The sequence below is a fragment of the Tursiops truncatus genome, chromosome 11 (genome assembly GCF_011762595.2).
Source record: "Tursiops truncatus isolate mTurTru1 chromosome 11, mTurTru1.mat.Y, whole genome shotgun sequence".
NCBI lineage: Eukaryota > Metazoa > Chordata > Mammalia > Artiodactyla > Delphinidae > Tursiops > Tursiops truncatus.
The window spans coordinates 15656817-15674359 of NC_047044.1; the positions used below are offsets into that span (position 1 = coordinate 15656817).

Genomic DNA, 17543 nt, shown 5'->3' on the forward strand with positions numbered 1-17543 from the left:
GTACCTCTGCCTACAAAGCTCCCACCCAGGCAGCAACCTCCATCCATGACACAAACCCATAGACTCATTCTGGTCCTCACGTTGCTTGACATCTGGCAGCATTCGGCTCCGTTAGCCCTTCCTCCTTTTGGAAACGTTTACTTCACTTGGCATTTGTGACCCCTCCATCTTCTGGCTACTTCTCCCCAGTCACAAAGCTCAGCCCCCTCTACCTGGCCATTACATCGTCCAGTTCTTCCAAGTCTAGTCCTGGGCCCTCTCTTATCACATTGTATTCCTTCCTTGGATAGTTTCTCCATGCCCACAGCTTCAGTCACCATCTCTAGAACTCTGGACCAACTGCATGCAGGACACGTCCATTTCAAAGCCCCAAAAGGTCCATCGAACTAAACATGTCCAAACAGAATTCATCATTTCCCCATCAGACCTGGTTCTTTTCTGTGGTCTCTATTTCAGTGTGCACTCTACTTTGTTGAGTTTTGTTTTTAACATTTTTATTAAGAAAAACTTCAAACCTTCAAATACCCATGACCCAGCATCAATAATTAGCAACATTTTGCCAGTTTAATTTATCACATGCTTCTTTTTCTTTTCTAGAGTGTTTTAAATGAATTCAAGATGTTATGCATTTCTGACAAGTTTTAAATATGTATTTATATATGTACATACATGCACAAACACTTAAAACCACCATGCCATTGTTATACCCAACAGAATGAATAGTAGTTCCTTCATATTATCTAAAGCTCGGTCTGTACTCAAATTTCTCTATTCCTCTCAAAGACATCTTCTAGTTTGTCTGAATCAGGATCCAAACAAGTTCCACACATTGCATAAAAGATATAATTGCCTTGTTCTATTTCTTAAGCCTTTAAAAAAAATTCTATTTCATGCCATTGGTTTATTGGCAACATCATGTTATTTGTTCCATGGAAGGCCCCACATTCTGATTTGGTTGATTTCTTCCTTGTAGTGACACTTAACTGTTCATTTATCCTGTGTGCTTCCTATAAACCGGGCACAAAAGGAGGAAAAAAAGAAACAAAAGCTGAAGGAACTAACAGAAAACAACTAGCAAGATAGAAGATTTTAATCCAACCATGTAAATTAATTACATTAAATATAAAGGTCTAGACATAGCAACTAAAAATTAGAAACTGTCATATTGGATAAAAAAGCAAGACCTCATTATATGTTGAGAATATGAAATCTACTTTAAGTATGAAGACATAGAGTAACGGAGTGGAAAAAAGATATACCATGCAAACACTAATAAAAAAAAAAAGCTGGAGGGGCTTCCCTGGTGGCGCAGTGGTTGAGAGTCCGCCTGCCAATGCAGGGGACGTGGGTTCGTGCCCCGGTCCGGGAGGATCCCACATGCCGCACAGCGGCTGGGCCCGTGAGCCATGGCCGCTGAGCCTGCATGTCCGGAGCCTATGCTCCGTGGTGGGAGGAGCCACAACAGTGAGAGGTCCGTGTACCGCAAAAAAAAAAAAAAAAAAAAAAAAAAAAAAGCTGGAGTAGCTATCTTACTATTCAAAGTAAACTTCTGAACAAGAAATATTACCAGTGATAAAGAAAGGTTTTACATTATGAAAAGCAGGCAATTCATCAAGAAGTCACAACAATCCTAATGTGTATGTACTTAATAGAGCTTCAAAATACACGAAGCAAAAACTGATAGAAGTAAAAAAAGAAATAGACAAATCCACAATTATTGTTAGAGACATCTATATTCCTCTCTTGGTAAACAATAGAACAAATGGACAGAAAATCAACAAGGGCATAGAAAACATAAAAAATGCTAACAATAAACTTGACTTAATTGACATTTATAGAACATTCCACCATATGAGAGCAGAATATACAGTCTTTTCAAGTACACATGGAATATTCACCAACATATTCTGGGCCACCAGACAAGTCTCAAAAAAATGTGAAAGAACTGATACAATACAACATATGTAACCTGACTATAAGAAAATTAAACTAGAAATAACAGAAAGATATGTCAAAAATCCTGAAATATTTGGAAATTAAACAACTCACTTCTAAATAACACATGAGTCAAAAAGAAAGTCGCAAGGGAAAATATTTTAATTGAATTAAAATGAAAACATAACATGAAAATTTGTGGGATGCAGCTAAGCAGTGATTAGAGAAAAATTTATAGCATTAAATGCTTTATTAGGAAAGTAGAAAGATTTATAATCAATGACCTAGGCTTCCACTTAAAGAAAATTAAAAAAGAAGAGTATACTAAACTCAAAGCAAGAACAAAAGATAAAAGCATATATCGATAATATTGAAAACAGAAAAACAGTAAGAAACCAAAGAAATCAGAGAAACTAAATGATAGCTTTTGGAGAAGATTAATAACATTGATAAACCTCTTGGGACACTGACCAAGAAAAAGAAAACATGATATAAACTACCCACATCAGGAATGAATAAAGGGACATCACTACAGATCCTACAGATATTCAAAGGATAATAAGGAAATACTATGAACACGTTTAAGCTCATGGATTTAAAATTTTAGATAAAATTCTATACAAACTCTTACAGAAAAAGGAAGAGAGGGACTCATTTTATGAGGCCAGGATTACCCTGATACCTAAACCAGAAGACACTAAAAGAAAATAAAACTAAAGATCAATAACTCTCATGAATGTAAATCCTCAACAAAATATTAGCCATTCAGATGTAGCAATTATACATATGTATGAAACTACCATGATCAAGTGAGTTTACCCTGGGGATGAAAGCCTGTTTCAATATTTGAAAGTCAAACAATGGAACCCACCTTATTAACAAACTAAAGAAGAAAAACCATATGATGATCTTGGTACAAAAAAGCTTTTAACAAAATTCAAAATCTTTTCATGATAAAAATTCTCAACAAACTAGAAATGGAAAGGAATTTCTCCAACCTGATAAAGTGCATCCATAAAAAATACCTATGGCTAGCATCATTTTTATAATGAATGCTGAATGCTTTTCCTTAAGATCAGGGAAAATGCCAAAATGCCACCCCTACTTAAATGGGGACATCATTTGAGAGGTGCAATAAGACAGGGGGAGAAAAGAGTATACATATTGCAAATCAAGACATAAAGGTGTCTTTATTCCTAGAGTACATGATTATACTCATAGAAAATCCCAAAGAATCTACAAAAAAGCTATTAGTCAGTGAGTTTAATAGGATCTCATACAAGATCAACAAACAAAAATCATTTTTCTTCAACTATCGATGAACAACTGGAAACTGAACATAAAAAATAGTAGCATTTACAATAGCACCAAAACCCACAAAATAATTAGATATAAACCTAGCAAGATATGTACAAAATCTATTTGCTAAAAACTCCAAAACTATGAAACACCAATGAAGAATATTAAAGAGGACCTAAATAGATGGAGAGATATACCACATTCATGGATTGGAAGACACAATATAGTTAGGATGTTAATTCTTTCAAAATTTATCTATAGATTCAATATAATCCTAAACAAAATTTCACAGAACTTTTTGCAGATTCTATGAACTTAATATGCAGAAGCAAAGGAACAGTTTTGAAAAAGAAGAACAAAGTTGGAGCACCCATTCTAACTGACTTTAAGACTTACTACAAAGCCACAGTCATCAGAACAGTGTGATATTGGTGAAAGGAGGACATATAAAGGAAAGGAACATAATTGAGAGTCCAGAAATACACACACACACACACACACACACACATGGCCAAGTAAGTTCCCACAAAACTTCAATGTAATTCAATAAACAAAAGTTAAGTCTTTTTAACAGTTGGTGCTAGAATATTTGGACTTTCATCTGCAAAAAGCAGAAATGAACCTTTATCCCTACACCTTACACCATATGGAAAACTCAAAATGAACAAATGTAAAGTCTAAAAAATTATAAAATGTAAAAATCGTAAAACCTAAAACATCTAGAACATAATCTAGGAAAAAACGGTGACCTTTCTTGGCAAATGATTATTAGATATAACACCAAAAGCAAAATCCACATCATAAAATATTGATAAATTGGACTTCACCAAAAGTTGAAAATTCTGCTCCTCAAGTGATAATTGTGTATAACGTGAAAAGCCAAGCAAAAATTGAAAGAAAATAGTTTCAAAACACAACTCTGGAAAAGAACTTGTACCCAGAATATATAAAGAATTCTGCAACATCCATTTATGATAAAAACTCTCTGGAAGGTGGGCATAGAGGGTACATACCTCAACATAATAAAGGTCATATATGACAAACCCATAGCTAATATCATACTCAATGGTGAAAAGCTGAAAGCATTTCCTCTAAGATCAGGAACAAGACAAGGATGCCCGTTCTTGTCACTTCTATTCAACACAGTTTTGGAAGTCCTAGCCACAGCAATCATACAAGGAAAAGAAATAAAAGGAATCCAAATTGAAAAGGAAGATTAAAACTGTCATTTTGCAGATGACATGATACTATACATAGAAAATCCTAAAGAAAACACCAGAAAACTCCTAGAGGTCATCAATGAATTTGGTAAAGTTGCAGGATACAAAATTAATGCACGGAAGTCTCTTGCATTCCTATACACTAACAACAAAATAGCATGAAGAGAAATAAAGAAAACAATCCCATTTACCATCACAAAAAAAAGAATAAAATACCTAGGAATAAACCTACCTAAGGAGGCAAAAAACCTGTACTCTGAAAACTATAAGATGCTGATGAAAGAAATTGAAGATGACACAAAGAGATGGAAAGATTTACTGTGTTCTTGGACTGGAAGAATTAATAATGTTAACATGGCCATACTACCCAAGGTAATCTACAGATTCAATGCAATTCCTATCAAAATACCCGTGACATTTTTCACAGAACTAGAACAAATAATCCTAAAGTTTATATGGAACTGAAAAAGATCCAGAATTGTCAAAGTAAACCTGAGAAAAAAGAAAAAAGCTAGAGATGTAACCCTTCCAGATTTCAGACTATATTACAAAGCTACAGTAATCGAAACAGTATGGTACTGGCACAAAAACAGACACATAGTTCAACAGAACAGGATAGAAAGCCAGAAATAAACCTATGCACTTATGATCAATTAATCTACAACAAAGGAGGCAAGAATATACATTGGAGAAAAGATGGTCTCTTCAGTAAGTGGTGCTGGGAAAACTGGATAGCTACATGTAATGAAATTAGAACATTCTCTAACACCATATACAAAAATAAACTCAAAATGGATTAAAGACCTAAACGTAAGACAGATACTATAAAACTACTACAAAAACATAGGCAGAACATTCTGTGACATAAATGGCAAAACATTTTTTTTGATCTGTCTCCTAGAGTAATGGAAACAAAAGCAAAAATAAATAAATGGGACCCAATTAAACTTAAAAGCTTTTGCACAGCAAAGGAAACCATAAAGAAAATGAAAAGACAACCTATGGAATGGGAGAAAATATTTGCAAACGATGCAACCAACAGGGCTTGATTTCCAAAACATACAAACAGCTCATATAGCTCAACAACAACAAAAAAACAAACAACCCAATCAAAAAATGGGCAGAAGACCTAAACAGACATTTCTCCAAAGAAGACATACAGATGGCCAAATAGGCACATGAAAAGATGCTCAACATCGCTAATTATTAGAGAAATTCAAATCAAAACTACAGTGAGGTACCACCTCACACCAGTCAGAATGGCCATCATTAAAAAGCCTACAGATAACAAATGCTGGATAAGATGTGGAGAAAAGGGAACCCTCCTACACTGTTGATGAGAACGTAAATTGGTGCAGCCACTACGGAAAACAGTATGGAGGTTCCTCAGAAAACTAAAAATAGAATTACCGTATGATCCAGCAATCCCACTCCTGGGCATATATTCAGACAAAACTATAATTCGCAAAGATATATGCACCCCTATGTTCACAGCAGCACTATTTACAATAGCCAAGACATGGAAACAACCTACATGTCCACTGACAGATGAATGGATAAAGAAGATGTGGTACATATACACAATGGAATACTACTCAGCCATAAAAAAGATTGAAATAATACCATTTGCAGCAATATGGATGCAACTAGAGATTATCATACTAAGTGAATTAAGCCAGACAAAGACAAATGCCATATGATATCATGTATATGTGGAATCTGAAATATGGTACAAATGAACCTACCTACAAAACAGAAACAGATTCACAGACATAGAAGTTGCCAAGGGAGAGGAGGAGTAGGAGAGGGATGGACTGGAGTTTGGACTTAGTAGATGCAAACTATTACATATAGAATGGATAAACAACAAGGTCCTACTGTATAGCACAGGGAACTATACTCGATATCCTGGGATAAACCATAATGGAAAAGAATATAAAAAAAGAATGTATATATGTGTATAACTGAGTCACTTTGCTGTACAGCAGAAATTAACACAACATTGTAAATCAACTATACTTCAATTTAAAAAAAGAACAAATTACTGTTACACACAACAACATGGATTATGCTAAGTGTAGTGAGTCATACTCAAAAGGCTACTTAACATGTGATTCCATTTATATAAGATTCTGGAAAAGGTGAAAGTATAAGCACAGAAAATAAATGAGTGATTGCCAGGGGCTGCCAGTGGGGAGAGGCACTGACAAAATAGGCGAAGTTTTTGAAGTGATGAAACTATTTTATATTTTGTTGTATACACTAAAAATGATGAATGTTAATGAATATAAGGTATACTTCAATAAACTTGAATTTAAAAAATAAAATTAAATTAAAAGCTATAAAATATAAATAATAATATAAAATAAACTGATAGAACTAAGAACAAAAGTATCTGTTGTATCAATAAATGTATATGGGCTGGACTTACCTTATAAGAGAAAAATCAGATTGGATAATAAAACAAATTCTAATGGTTCTGTATACAAATGAGTTATAAAGGTTAAAAATAAAAGAGTGGGGGAAAAAAAAATAAATAAATAAATAAAAGAGTGGGTAAATGTATTCCCTCAGATGAAAACAAAAAGAAAATAGAGGTCATGATTTCAATATCAGACAAATTGAATTCTGGGCCAAAAAAAATTAAATGAGACTTTATAATGCTAAGAGTACAATTTACAATGAAGATGTTGTAATTCATAAGGAAGGCATTACAACTCACACTGAAGACGAAGCAATTAGAAATATCAAAGCACTAACATTCAAAAACAAAATAATAGGAAATACAAGGTGAAATAGGTTGGCACACATTAGAAATCAGTCTTTAACTTACTAACCTTTCTCAGTCCATAACAGTCTAAGTGGACAAACACTATGACAACACAAGAACTAAATAACAATAAATTTGGTCCAAATACATATATGTCAAAAAGTCTGTATGAAGATACAGAATGCTTCTTCAAATGTAACAAAACTGACCATATATTAGACAACAAAATCTAAGCATAGTCTCAAAAGAAGAAATAGTTCAGAAAACAGTCTAATCACAAAGCAGTAAAGTTAAAATGAATAACATAACCAGGAAATAATAGCTCCAAACAACTGGATATTTTTAAATGCTCTATTTAAATTCTTAGGACAAGAAGGAACTCCAAATCAATGTTGCAAAATATCTAGAAAATAACAGTATTAAAATATTACATATCAAAACCTATGAGATAGGGCTTCCCTGGTGGCGCAGTGGTTGAGAGTCTGCCTGCTGATGCAGGGGACACGGGTTCGTGCCCCGGTCTGGGAAGGTCCCACATGCCGCGGAGCCTGTGCGTCCAGAGCCTGTGCTCCGCAACGGGAGAGGCCATAACAGTGAGAGGCCCGCATAACGCAAAACAAACAAAAACAAACAAACAAACAAAAAAACCCAAAAAACCTACGAGATAAAGCTAAAATAGTGCTCAAAGGAAAAAGCCGAGCCTGAAATACTTATGTTATTAACCAAAACTAAAAGAAAGTACATAGGGACTTCCCTGGGGATGCTGTGGTTAAGAATCCACCTGCCAGACTTCCTTGGTGGTGCAGTGGTTAGGAATCCGCCGGCCAATGCAGGGGACATGGGTTCAAGCCCTGTTCTAGGAAGATCCCACAGCTGTGGAGCAATTAAGCCAGTGAGCCACAACTACTGAGCCCATGTGCTGCAACTACTGAGCCTGTGTGCTGCAACTACTGAAGCCCATGCGCCTAGAGCCTGTGCTCCTCAAGAGAAGCCACCATGATGAGAAGCCTGTGCACCACAGTAGCCCCCGCTCGCCGCAACTAGAGAAAGCCTGTGCACAGCAACGAAGACCCAATATAGCCAAAAAAAAAAAAAAAGCAAAAGAATTCAGAAAGAAAATACATCAAACATCTATTTTTTGGTCAATTTTTTTGGTCACTGATATAACCCAACTTCCTAGATCTGAGTCAGACACATAGGAGACACTCAATAAATATGTGTTGAATAAATGAGTAACAGAGTAAACTTAAAAAAGGAAAAGGAGTTAAAAAAATAAAGGCAGGGCTTCCCTGGTGGCACAGTGGTTGAGAATCCGCCTGCCAATGCAGGGGACACGGGTTTGATCCCTGGTCCAGGAAGACTCCACATGCCGCGGAGCAACTAAGCCCATGCACCACAACTACTGAGCCTGCACTCTAGAGCCTGTGAGCCACAACTACTGAGCCTGCATGCCGCAACTACTGAGGCCCCGTGCCTGAAGCCCATGCTTCACAACAAGAGAAGCCACCACAATGAGAAGCCTGCGCACTGCAACGAATAGTAGCCCACGCTCACTGCAACTAGAGAAAGGCTGCACGCAGCAACAAAGACCCCATGCAGCCAAAATAAATAAATAAATTTATTAAAATATAAATTAATTAAATAAAGGTAGAAATTAATATGTTAGAGAAAAAGAAATAATAATAATACCAATAAATACATCCAAGAGCTTTTTCCTTGAAAAAAATTAAACAAATTAGGTAACCTATTCACAAAGAAATGGCAGAAAACACAACTATGCAAACAAAAATGCAGTAAAACAGAAATAATCACAGACACAAAGGGAACTCAATGAATCTACAAACCCACTTTGTTCAACCCTAAGCAAGTAAATTTAAAGATCTGGAAGAAATTGATAATTTTCTAGGAAAATATAATTTACCAAAACTTACCTCAGAGAAGATAGAAAACCTAAACTGACCAATTACTATAGGAAAAAAAGAAGAAAAATTTCAAAGATTTACTCCCTCAAAACACTCGGCCCAGATGCCTTCAAAGAGAAATTAATCCTGTGTAATCTTCAAGAGCAAATAATTTCAATGCTATTTAAACTGTTTCAGACCTTAGGAAAAAAAGTAGGGGCAGAGGGAACCTTCCAGATTCCTTTTATGAAGCAAAAATAATGTTGATACCAACAACTGACAAAGATTCAACAAAAAAGAAAAGTGCAAACCAATCTCACTTCTGACTCCTGATGCAGAAATCCTAAATAAAATAGAGAATAAAATCCTGCAACACATTAAAGAAAATAATAGACTATGAGTAAGTGGGTGTATTCTAGGAATTCAAGAATGGTTCAATATTAGGATATGGGTAATATGATCACTTCTATAGATGATGGAAAGCATTGGATAATATGCAACAACCATTCTTCATCAAAAGTTTAATGAGAGGGCAGGGGAGGGGAGGGTAAAAAAAAAAAAGTTTAATGAAATAAGAAAATACAGATATTCCTTAGCATGATAGAATATCTCATTCTTAATCCAAAGCCAGCATCATGTTTAACTGAGAAACAATAGATGCATTCTCATTAAAGTCAAGAGCTTTTACCATGTTCTTGAGGAATAAGCCAACATAATTAGATAAGATAAATAAATTAGAAAAACATTTTTAGATAATATAATTCTAAACCTGGAAAATTTAAGAGAAGCCCCCAAAAGGAATACAACATTAAGATAGTTAAATTTAAAACAGTCAGGTCCAAAGAGAACACACAGAAACCAACAGCTTTCATATATATAAACAACCACCAGTCAAGAGATATGGAGGAAAAGACTGCATTTACAATAGCAACAAAAAAAAGTAAGAATGAATTTAATTTTAAAAATATATATGATTTATATGAAAAAATATTTACAACATTCCTGAAGGCCACAAAATTTAAGACCAGAATAAATGGCAAGGCAAACAGTGTTCTTTTCTAGAAATTCTCAATACCATAAAGATATAATTCTCCCTAAATTAATCTATAAGTGTAATGTAATCCCAATGAACATACATATATTTATATATAAATTTTTATATGTATATAAATACTTAAATAGACAAACTGACGCTAAAGTAGTTAATATGGAAAAATAAGAGACAATAATAGGAAAATTCTACAAACAGAAGTAAGTATGAGGAGCTAGCCTATTAAATATTAAAATATGTTTAAAAGCACAAAACTTAAAGACAGCGTGACCCTGGAACATGAATATATACAAATATCTATGGTATAGCCTAGCAAGTCTAGAAATAGCACCAATACATATGACATTTACTACATTAAATAGGAGGCACCTCAAATCTGTGACGAAAAAATGGAATAGTTAACATATGTATGAGGATAGGGAAAGCTGTTGGGGAAAAAATGAAGCCATACTTTACATCTTACACAAAGATGAATTCCAAATTGTATAAAAGTTCAAAAGTACAGAATCAAAGCATAAAGTTTGTAGCATAAACCAAGGGAAAATTATTTTGTAACCGGAGTGGGAAAGACTTCTAAAACAATGAAACAAAATCCAGAAGCCATAAAAACAAGGACTGATAAATTCAACTACACAAATATATTTTCTGTACGGCAAAAACAAAGGAACAAAATGAGAAAAGATTTGCAACTCTTATTACAGATAAATGGTTAATATTTCTAAAAAATAAAGAGCTCTTAAAAATCAATGAGATAGCCTCATATACCAGAGGGCAGACAGCAGAAGCAAGAAGAACTACAATCCTGCAGCCTGTGGAACAAAAACCACATTCACAGAAAGACAAGATGAAAAGGCAAGGGCTATGTACCAGATGAAGGAAAAAGATAAAACCCCAGAAAAACAACTAAATGAAGTGTAAATAGGCAACCTTCCAGAAAAAGAATTCAGAATAATGAGAGTGAAGATGATCCAGGACCTCGGAAAAACAATGGAGGCAAAGATTGAGAAGATGCAAGAAATGTTTAACAAAGACCTAGAAGAATTAAAGAACAAACAAACAGAGATGAACAATCCAATAAGTGAAATGAAAACTACACTAGAAGGAATCAATAGCAGAATAACTGAGGCAGAAGAACGGATAAGTGACTTGGAAGACAGAATGGTGGAATTCACTGCTGCAGAACAGAATAAAGAAAAAAAAAGAAAAGAAATGAAGACAGCCTAAGAGACCTCTGGGACAACATTAAACGCAACAACATTTGCATTATAGGGGTCCCAGAAGGAGAAGAGAGAGAGAAAGAACCCAATAAAATATTTGAAGAGATTATAGTCGAAAACTTCCTTAATATGGGAAAGGAAATAGCCACCCAAGTCCAGGAAGCCCAGAGAGTCCCATACAGGATAAACCCAAGGAGAAACATGCCAAGACACATAGTAATCAAATTGACAAAAATTAAAGACAAAGAAAAATTCTTGAAAGCAGCAAGGGAAAAATGACAAATAACATACAAGGGAACTCCCATAAGGTTAACAGCTGATTTCTCAGCAGAAACTCTACAAGCCAGAAGGAAGTGGCATGATATACTTAAAGTGATGAAAGAGAAGAAACTACAACCAAGATTACTCTACCCGGCAGGCATCTCATTCAGATTCGATGGAGAAATCAAAAGCTTTACAGACAAGCAAAAGCTAAGAGAATTCAGCACCAGCAAACCAGCTCTACAACAAATGCTAAAGGAACTTCTCTAAGTGGGAAACACAAGAGAAGAAAAGGACCTACAAAAACAAAACCAGAACAATTAAGAAAATGGTCAGAGGAACATACATATCGATAATTACCTTAAATGTGAATGGATTAAATGCTCCAACCAAGAGACACAGGCTTGCTGAATGGATACAAAAACAAGACTCATATATATGCTGTCTACAAGAGACCCACTTCAGACCTAGGGACACATACAGACTGAAAGTGAGGGGATGGGAAAAGATATTCTGTGCAAACGGAAATCAAAAGAAAGCTGGAGTAGCAATACTCATATCAGATAAAATAGACTTTAAAATAAAGAATGTTACAAGAGAAAAGGAAGGACACTACATAATGATCAAGGGATCAATCAAGAAGAAGATATAACAATTATAAATATATATACACCCAACATAGGAGCACCTCAATACATAAGGCAAGTGCTAACAGCTGTAAAAGAGGAAATCGACAGTAACACAATAATAGTGGGGGACTTTAACACCTCACCTACACCAATGGACAGATCATCCAAACAGAAAATTAATAACAAAACACAAACTTTAAATGACACAACAGACCAGATAGATTTAATTGATATTTATAGGACATTCCATCCAAAAACAGCAGATTATACTTTCTTCTCAAGTGTGTACTGAACATTCTCCAGGATAGATCACATCTTGGGTCACAAATCAAGCCTCAGTAAATTTAAGAAAACTGGAATCATATCAAGCATCTTTTCTGACCACAATGCTATGAGATTAGAAATCAATCACAGGGAAAAAAAATGTAAAAAACATAAACACATGGAGGCTACACAATACGTTACTAAACAACCAAGAGATCACTGAAGAAATCAAAGAGGAAATCAAAAAATACCTAGAGACAAATGACAATGAAAACATGACGATCCAAAACCTATGGGATGCAGCAAAAGCAGTTCTAAGAGGGAAGTTTACAGCAATACAATCCTACCTAAGAAACAAAAAACATCTCAAATAAACAATCTAACCTTACACGTAAAAGAACTAGAGACAGAAAAAAAAAAAACAAAACCCAGTTAGTAGAAGGAAAGAAATCATAAAGATCAGAGCAGAAATAAATGAAATAGAAACAAAGAAAACAATAGCAAAGATCAATAAAACTAAAAGCTGGTTCTTTGAGAAGATAAACAAAATTGATAACCCATTAGCCAGATTCATCAAGAAAAAGAGGGAGAGGACTCAAATCATTAAAACTAGAAGTGAAATAGGAGACGTTACAACAGACATCGCAGCAATACAAAGCATCCTGAGAGACTACTATAAGCAACTCTGTGGTAATAAAATGGACAACCTGGAAGAAATGGACAAATTCTTAGAAAGGTATAATCTTCCAAGACTAACCCAGGAAGAAATAGGAAATACGAACAGACCAATCACAAGGCATGAAATTGAAACTGTGATTAAAAATCTTCCAACAAACAAAAGCCCAGGACCAGATAGCTTCACAGGTGAATTCTATCCAACATTTAGGGAAGAGCTAACACCCATCCTTCTCAAAATCTTCCAAACAATTGTGAAGGAAGGAACACTCCCAAACTCATTCTATGAGGCCACCATCACCCTGATACCAAAACCAGACAAAGATACTACAAAAAAGGAAAATTACAGACCAATATCACTCATGAATATAGATGCAAAAATCCTTAACAAAATACTAGTAAACCGAATCCAACAACACCTTAAAAGGATTATGCACCATGGTCAAGTGGGATTTATTCCAGGGATGCAAGGATTCTTCAATATACGCAAATCAATCAATGTGATACACCATAATAACAAACTGAAGAATAAAAACCGTATGATCATCTCAATAGATGCAGAAAAAGCTTTTGACAAAATTCAACACCCATTTATGATAAAAACTCTCCAGAAAGTGTGCATAGAGGGAACCTACCTCAACATAATAAAGGCCATATATGACAAACCCACAGCAAATGTCATTCTCAATGGTGAAAACCTGAAAGCATTTTCTCTAAGATCAGTAACAGGACAAGGATGTCCACTCTCACCACTATTATTCAACATAGTTTTGGAAATCCTAGCCATGGCAATCAGAGAAGAAAAAGAAATAAAAGGAATACAAATTGGAAAAGAAGAAGTAAAACTGTCACCGTTTGCAGATGACATGATACTATACATAGAGAATCCTAAAGATGCCAGCAGAAAACTACTAGAGCTAATCAATGAATTTGGTAAAGTTGCAGGATACAAAATTAATGCACGGAAACCTCTTGCATTCCTATACACTAATGACAAAAAATCTGAAAGAGATATTAAGGAAACACTCCCATTTACCATTGCAACAAAAATAAAATACCTAGGAATAAACCTACCTAGGGAGATAGATGGCCTGTATGCAGAAAACTATAAGACAGTGACGAAATAAATTAAAGATGATACAAACAGATGGAGAGATATACCATGTTCTCGGATTGGAAGAAGCAATACTGTGAAAATGACTATACTACCAAAGCAATCTACAGATTCAATGTAATCCCTATCAAATTACCAATGGCATTTTTTACAGAACTAGAACAAAAAATCTTAAAATTTGTATGGAGACACAAAAGACCCCAAATAGCCAAAGCAGTCTTGAAGGAAGAAAACGGAGTTGGAGGAATCGGGCTCCCGGACTTCAGACTATACTACAAAGCTACCATAATCAAGACAGTATGGTACTGACACAAAACCAGAAATATAGATCAATGGAATAGGATAGAAAGCCCAGAGATAAACCCATGCAACTATGGTCAACTAATCTATGACAAAGGTGGCAAGGATATACAATGGAGAAAAGACAGTCTTTTCAGTAAGTGGTGCTGGGAGAACTGGACAGCTACATGTAAAAGAATGAAATTAGAACCCTCCCTAACACCATACACAAAAATAAACTCAAAACGGATTAGGGACCTAAATGTAAGACTGGACACTATAAAACTCTGAGAGGAAAACATAGGAAGAACAAACACTCTTTGACATAAATCACAGAAAGATCTTTTTTTGATCCACCTCCTAGAGTAATGGAAATAAAAACAAAAATAAACAAATGGGACCTAATGAAACTTAAAAGTTTTTGCACAGCTAAGGAAACTACAAACAAGACAAAAAAACAACCCTCGGGTTTCCCTGGTGGCGCAGTGGTTGAGAGTCCGCCTGCCAATGCAGGGGACATGGGTTTGTGCCCCGGTCCGGGAAGATCCCACGTGCCGTGGAGCGGCTAGGCCCGTGATCCATGGCCGCTGAGCCTGCATGTCCGGAGCCTGTGCTCCGCAATGGGAGAGGCCACAACAGTGAGAGGCCCACATACAAAAAAAAAAAAAAAAAAAAAAAAACCCTCATAATGGGAGAAAATATTTGCACACGAATCAACGTACAAAGGATTAATCTCCAATATATATAAAAAGCTCATGCAGTTCAATATGAAAAAAACAAACAACCCAATCCAAAAGTGGGGAGAAGACCTAAATAGACATTTCTCCAAAGAAGATATACAAATGTCCAAGAAGCACATGAAAAGCTGCTCAACATCACTAATTATTAGAGAAATGCAAATCAAAACCACAATGAGGTATCACCTCACACCAGTTAGAATGGGCATCATCAGGAAATCTACAAACAACAAATGCTGGAGAGGGTGGGGAGAAAAGGGAAACTTCTTGCACTGTTGGTGGGAATGTAAATTGATACGGCCACTATGGAGAACAGTATGGAGGTTCCTTAAAAAACTAAAAATAGAATTACCATATGACCCAACAATTCCACTACTGGGCATATACCCATAGAAAACCACAATTCAAAATGACATATGTACCCCAATGTTCATTGCAGCACTGTTTACAATAGCCAGGTCATGGAAGCAACCTAAATGCCCATCCACAGACGAATGGATAAAGAAGTTGTGGTACATATATACAATGGAATGTTACTCAGCCATAAAAAAGAATGAAATTGGGTCATTTGTAGAGTTGTGGATGGATCTAGAGACTGTCATACAGAGTGAAGTAAGTCAGAAAGAGAAAAACAAATATCGTATATTAACGCATATATGTGGAACCTAGAAAAATGGTACAGATGAACTGGTCTGCAGGGCAGAAATTGAGACACAGATGCAGAGAAGAAACGTACGGACACCAAGTGGGGAAAGTGGTGGTGGTGGTGGTGTGATGAATTGGGAGATTGGGATTGACATATATACACTAATATGTATAAAGTGGATAACTAATAAGAATCTGGTGTATAAAAAAATAAATAAAATAAAATTTAAAAAAAGAAATCAATGAGAAAAACATCAACTACCAAATGGAAAAATAGTCAAAGGATAAGAACAGAGAGTTCATGGGAAAGAAATAGAAATCACTCTTAAAGACATGAAGAGATATTCAACTCCATTCGTAATAAGATAAATGCAAATTAAAACCTCACTGAGACAAGTTTAAGTCACAGACCCTTTGAACCAGGAATTCAGCCCTTTAGGAATTTATCCTGCACATATACTCTATGTAGTAGGATGAAGGGTTGTTCCCCCCCATAATACGTCCAATTGGAACCCGTGAAGTTGACCTTATATGATTACAGGGCCTTTGTGGATATGCTTAAATTAAGGAGCTTGAGATGAAACCTTGGATTAACTGGGTGGGCCTCAAATCCAGTGACAAGTGTCCTTACGGGAGACAGCAAGACACAGAGTGGGAATCAATGTTAAGATGGGAGGCAGAGACTGGAGTGATGCAGCTACAAGCCAAGGAACGCCAAGGATAGACGGCACCCATGAGAAGCTGTGAGAGAGGCACAGATCAGATCCTCCCTCAAAGTCTCTGCAAAGAACCAACCCTGACAACAACTTGATTTTAGACTTGTGGCCTCCAGAACTGTGAGGGAATACGTTTGTTGTTTTCAGCCACCCAGTTTGTGGTACTTGGTTATTGCAGCCCTAGGAAACTAACAAACTGCACCACAGAAAAGAATGTACTAAAAACATCATTCACCACAGCATTGTAATAGGACAAGATTGGAAACATCAAGACAACTAATTTAACTCAACACAGAGGAACAATATGCAGGTGTGAAAAAGAAAAAAAAACACCTCTTTATAGACTGATGTAAAATGCTCTCTGTAGCAGTCCCAACAGGAAACAGATGCCACTCAAAACACTAGAGTTTGTTTATAAGGGACAAGTCATAAAGGCGTGGATAGGCATAGGAGAACCCATAAAGGTGACCGCTGCAACCAGGGGTTAGGGTCAGCAGGCTCTCATCCACCTCATGACGAAAGGACAACCTGGAGGGAGAGAGGCGGCCTGGAGGGCAGCAGAGCCCAGTGGAGGTACGTGGCCAGCCGGGGGGTGACCTCATAGGGAGGGAGGTAGGGAGGCAATCTCCTGACTTCACTCTCCTCCCTCCCTTTGATGTCCCTTCTGACCCCCTCCCCACCACCAGCTGATCAGGGCTGGAAGCCAGAGGGAAAGGGAGCCCCGTAAGGAGTTCCATGCAGTCCACCCTCCCCACCTACCCCTCACCGGGCAGAAGGCAGCATGGAACACAGCGGAGCCTGCATCTGAAGGGGCACAGAAGCTGCCCAAC

General features: G+C 36.2%; 1 protein-coding gene across 1 annotated transcript in view; it reads right to left on the minus strand.

Moving 5' to 3' along the window:
* The window catches only part of RFX4 (regulatory factor X4), a 76164-nt gene that overhangs the window by 48149 nt on the left and 10472 nt on the right, over window positions 1-17543 (minus strand). The window lies entirely within an intron of this gene.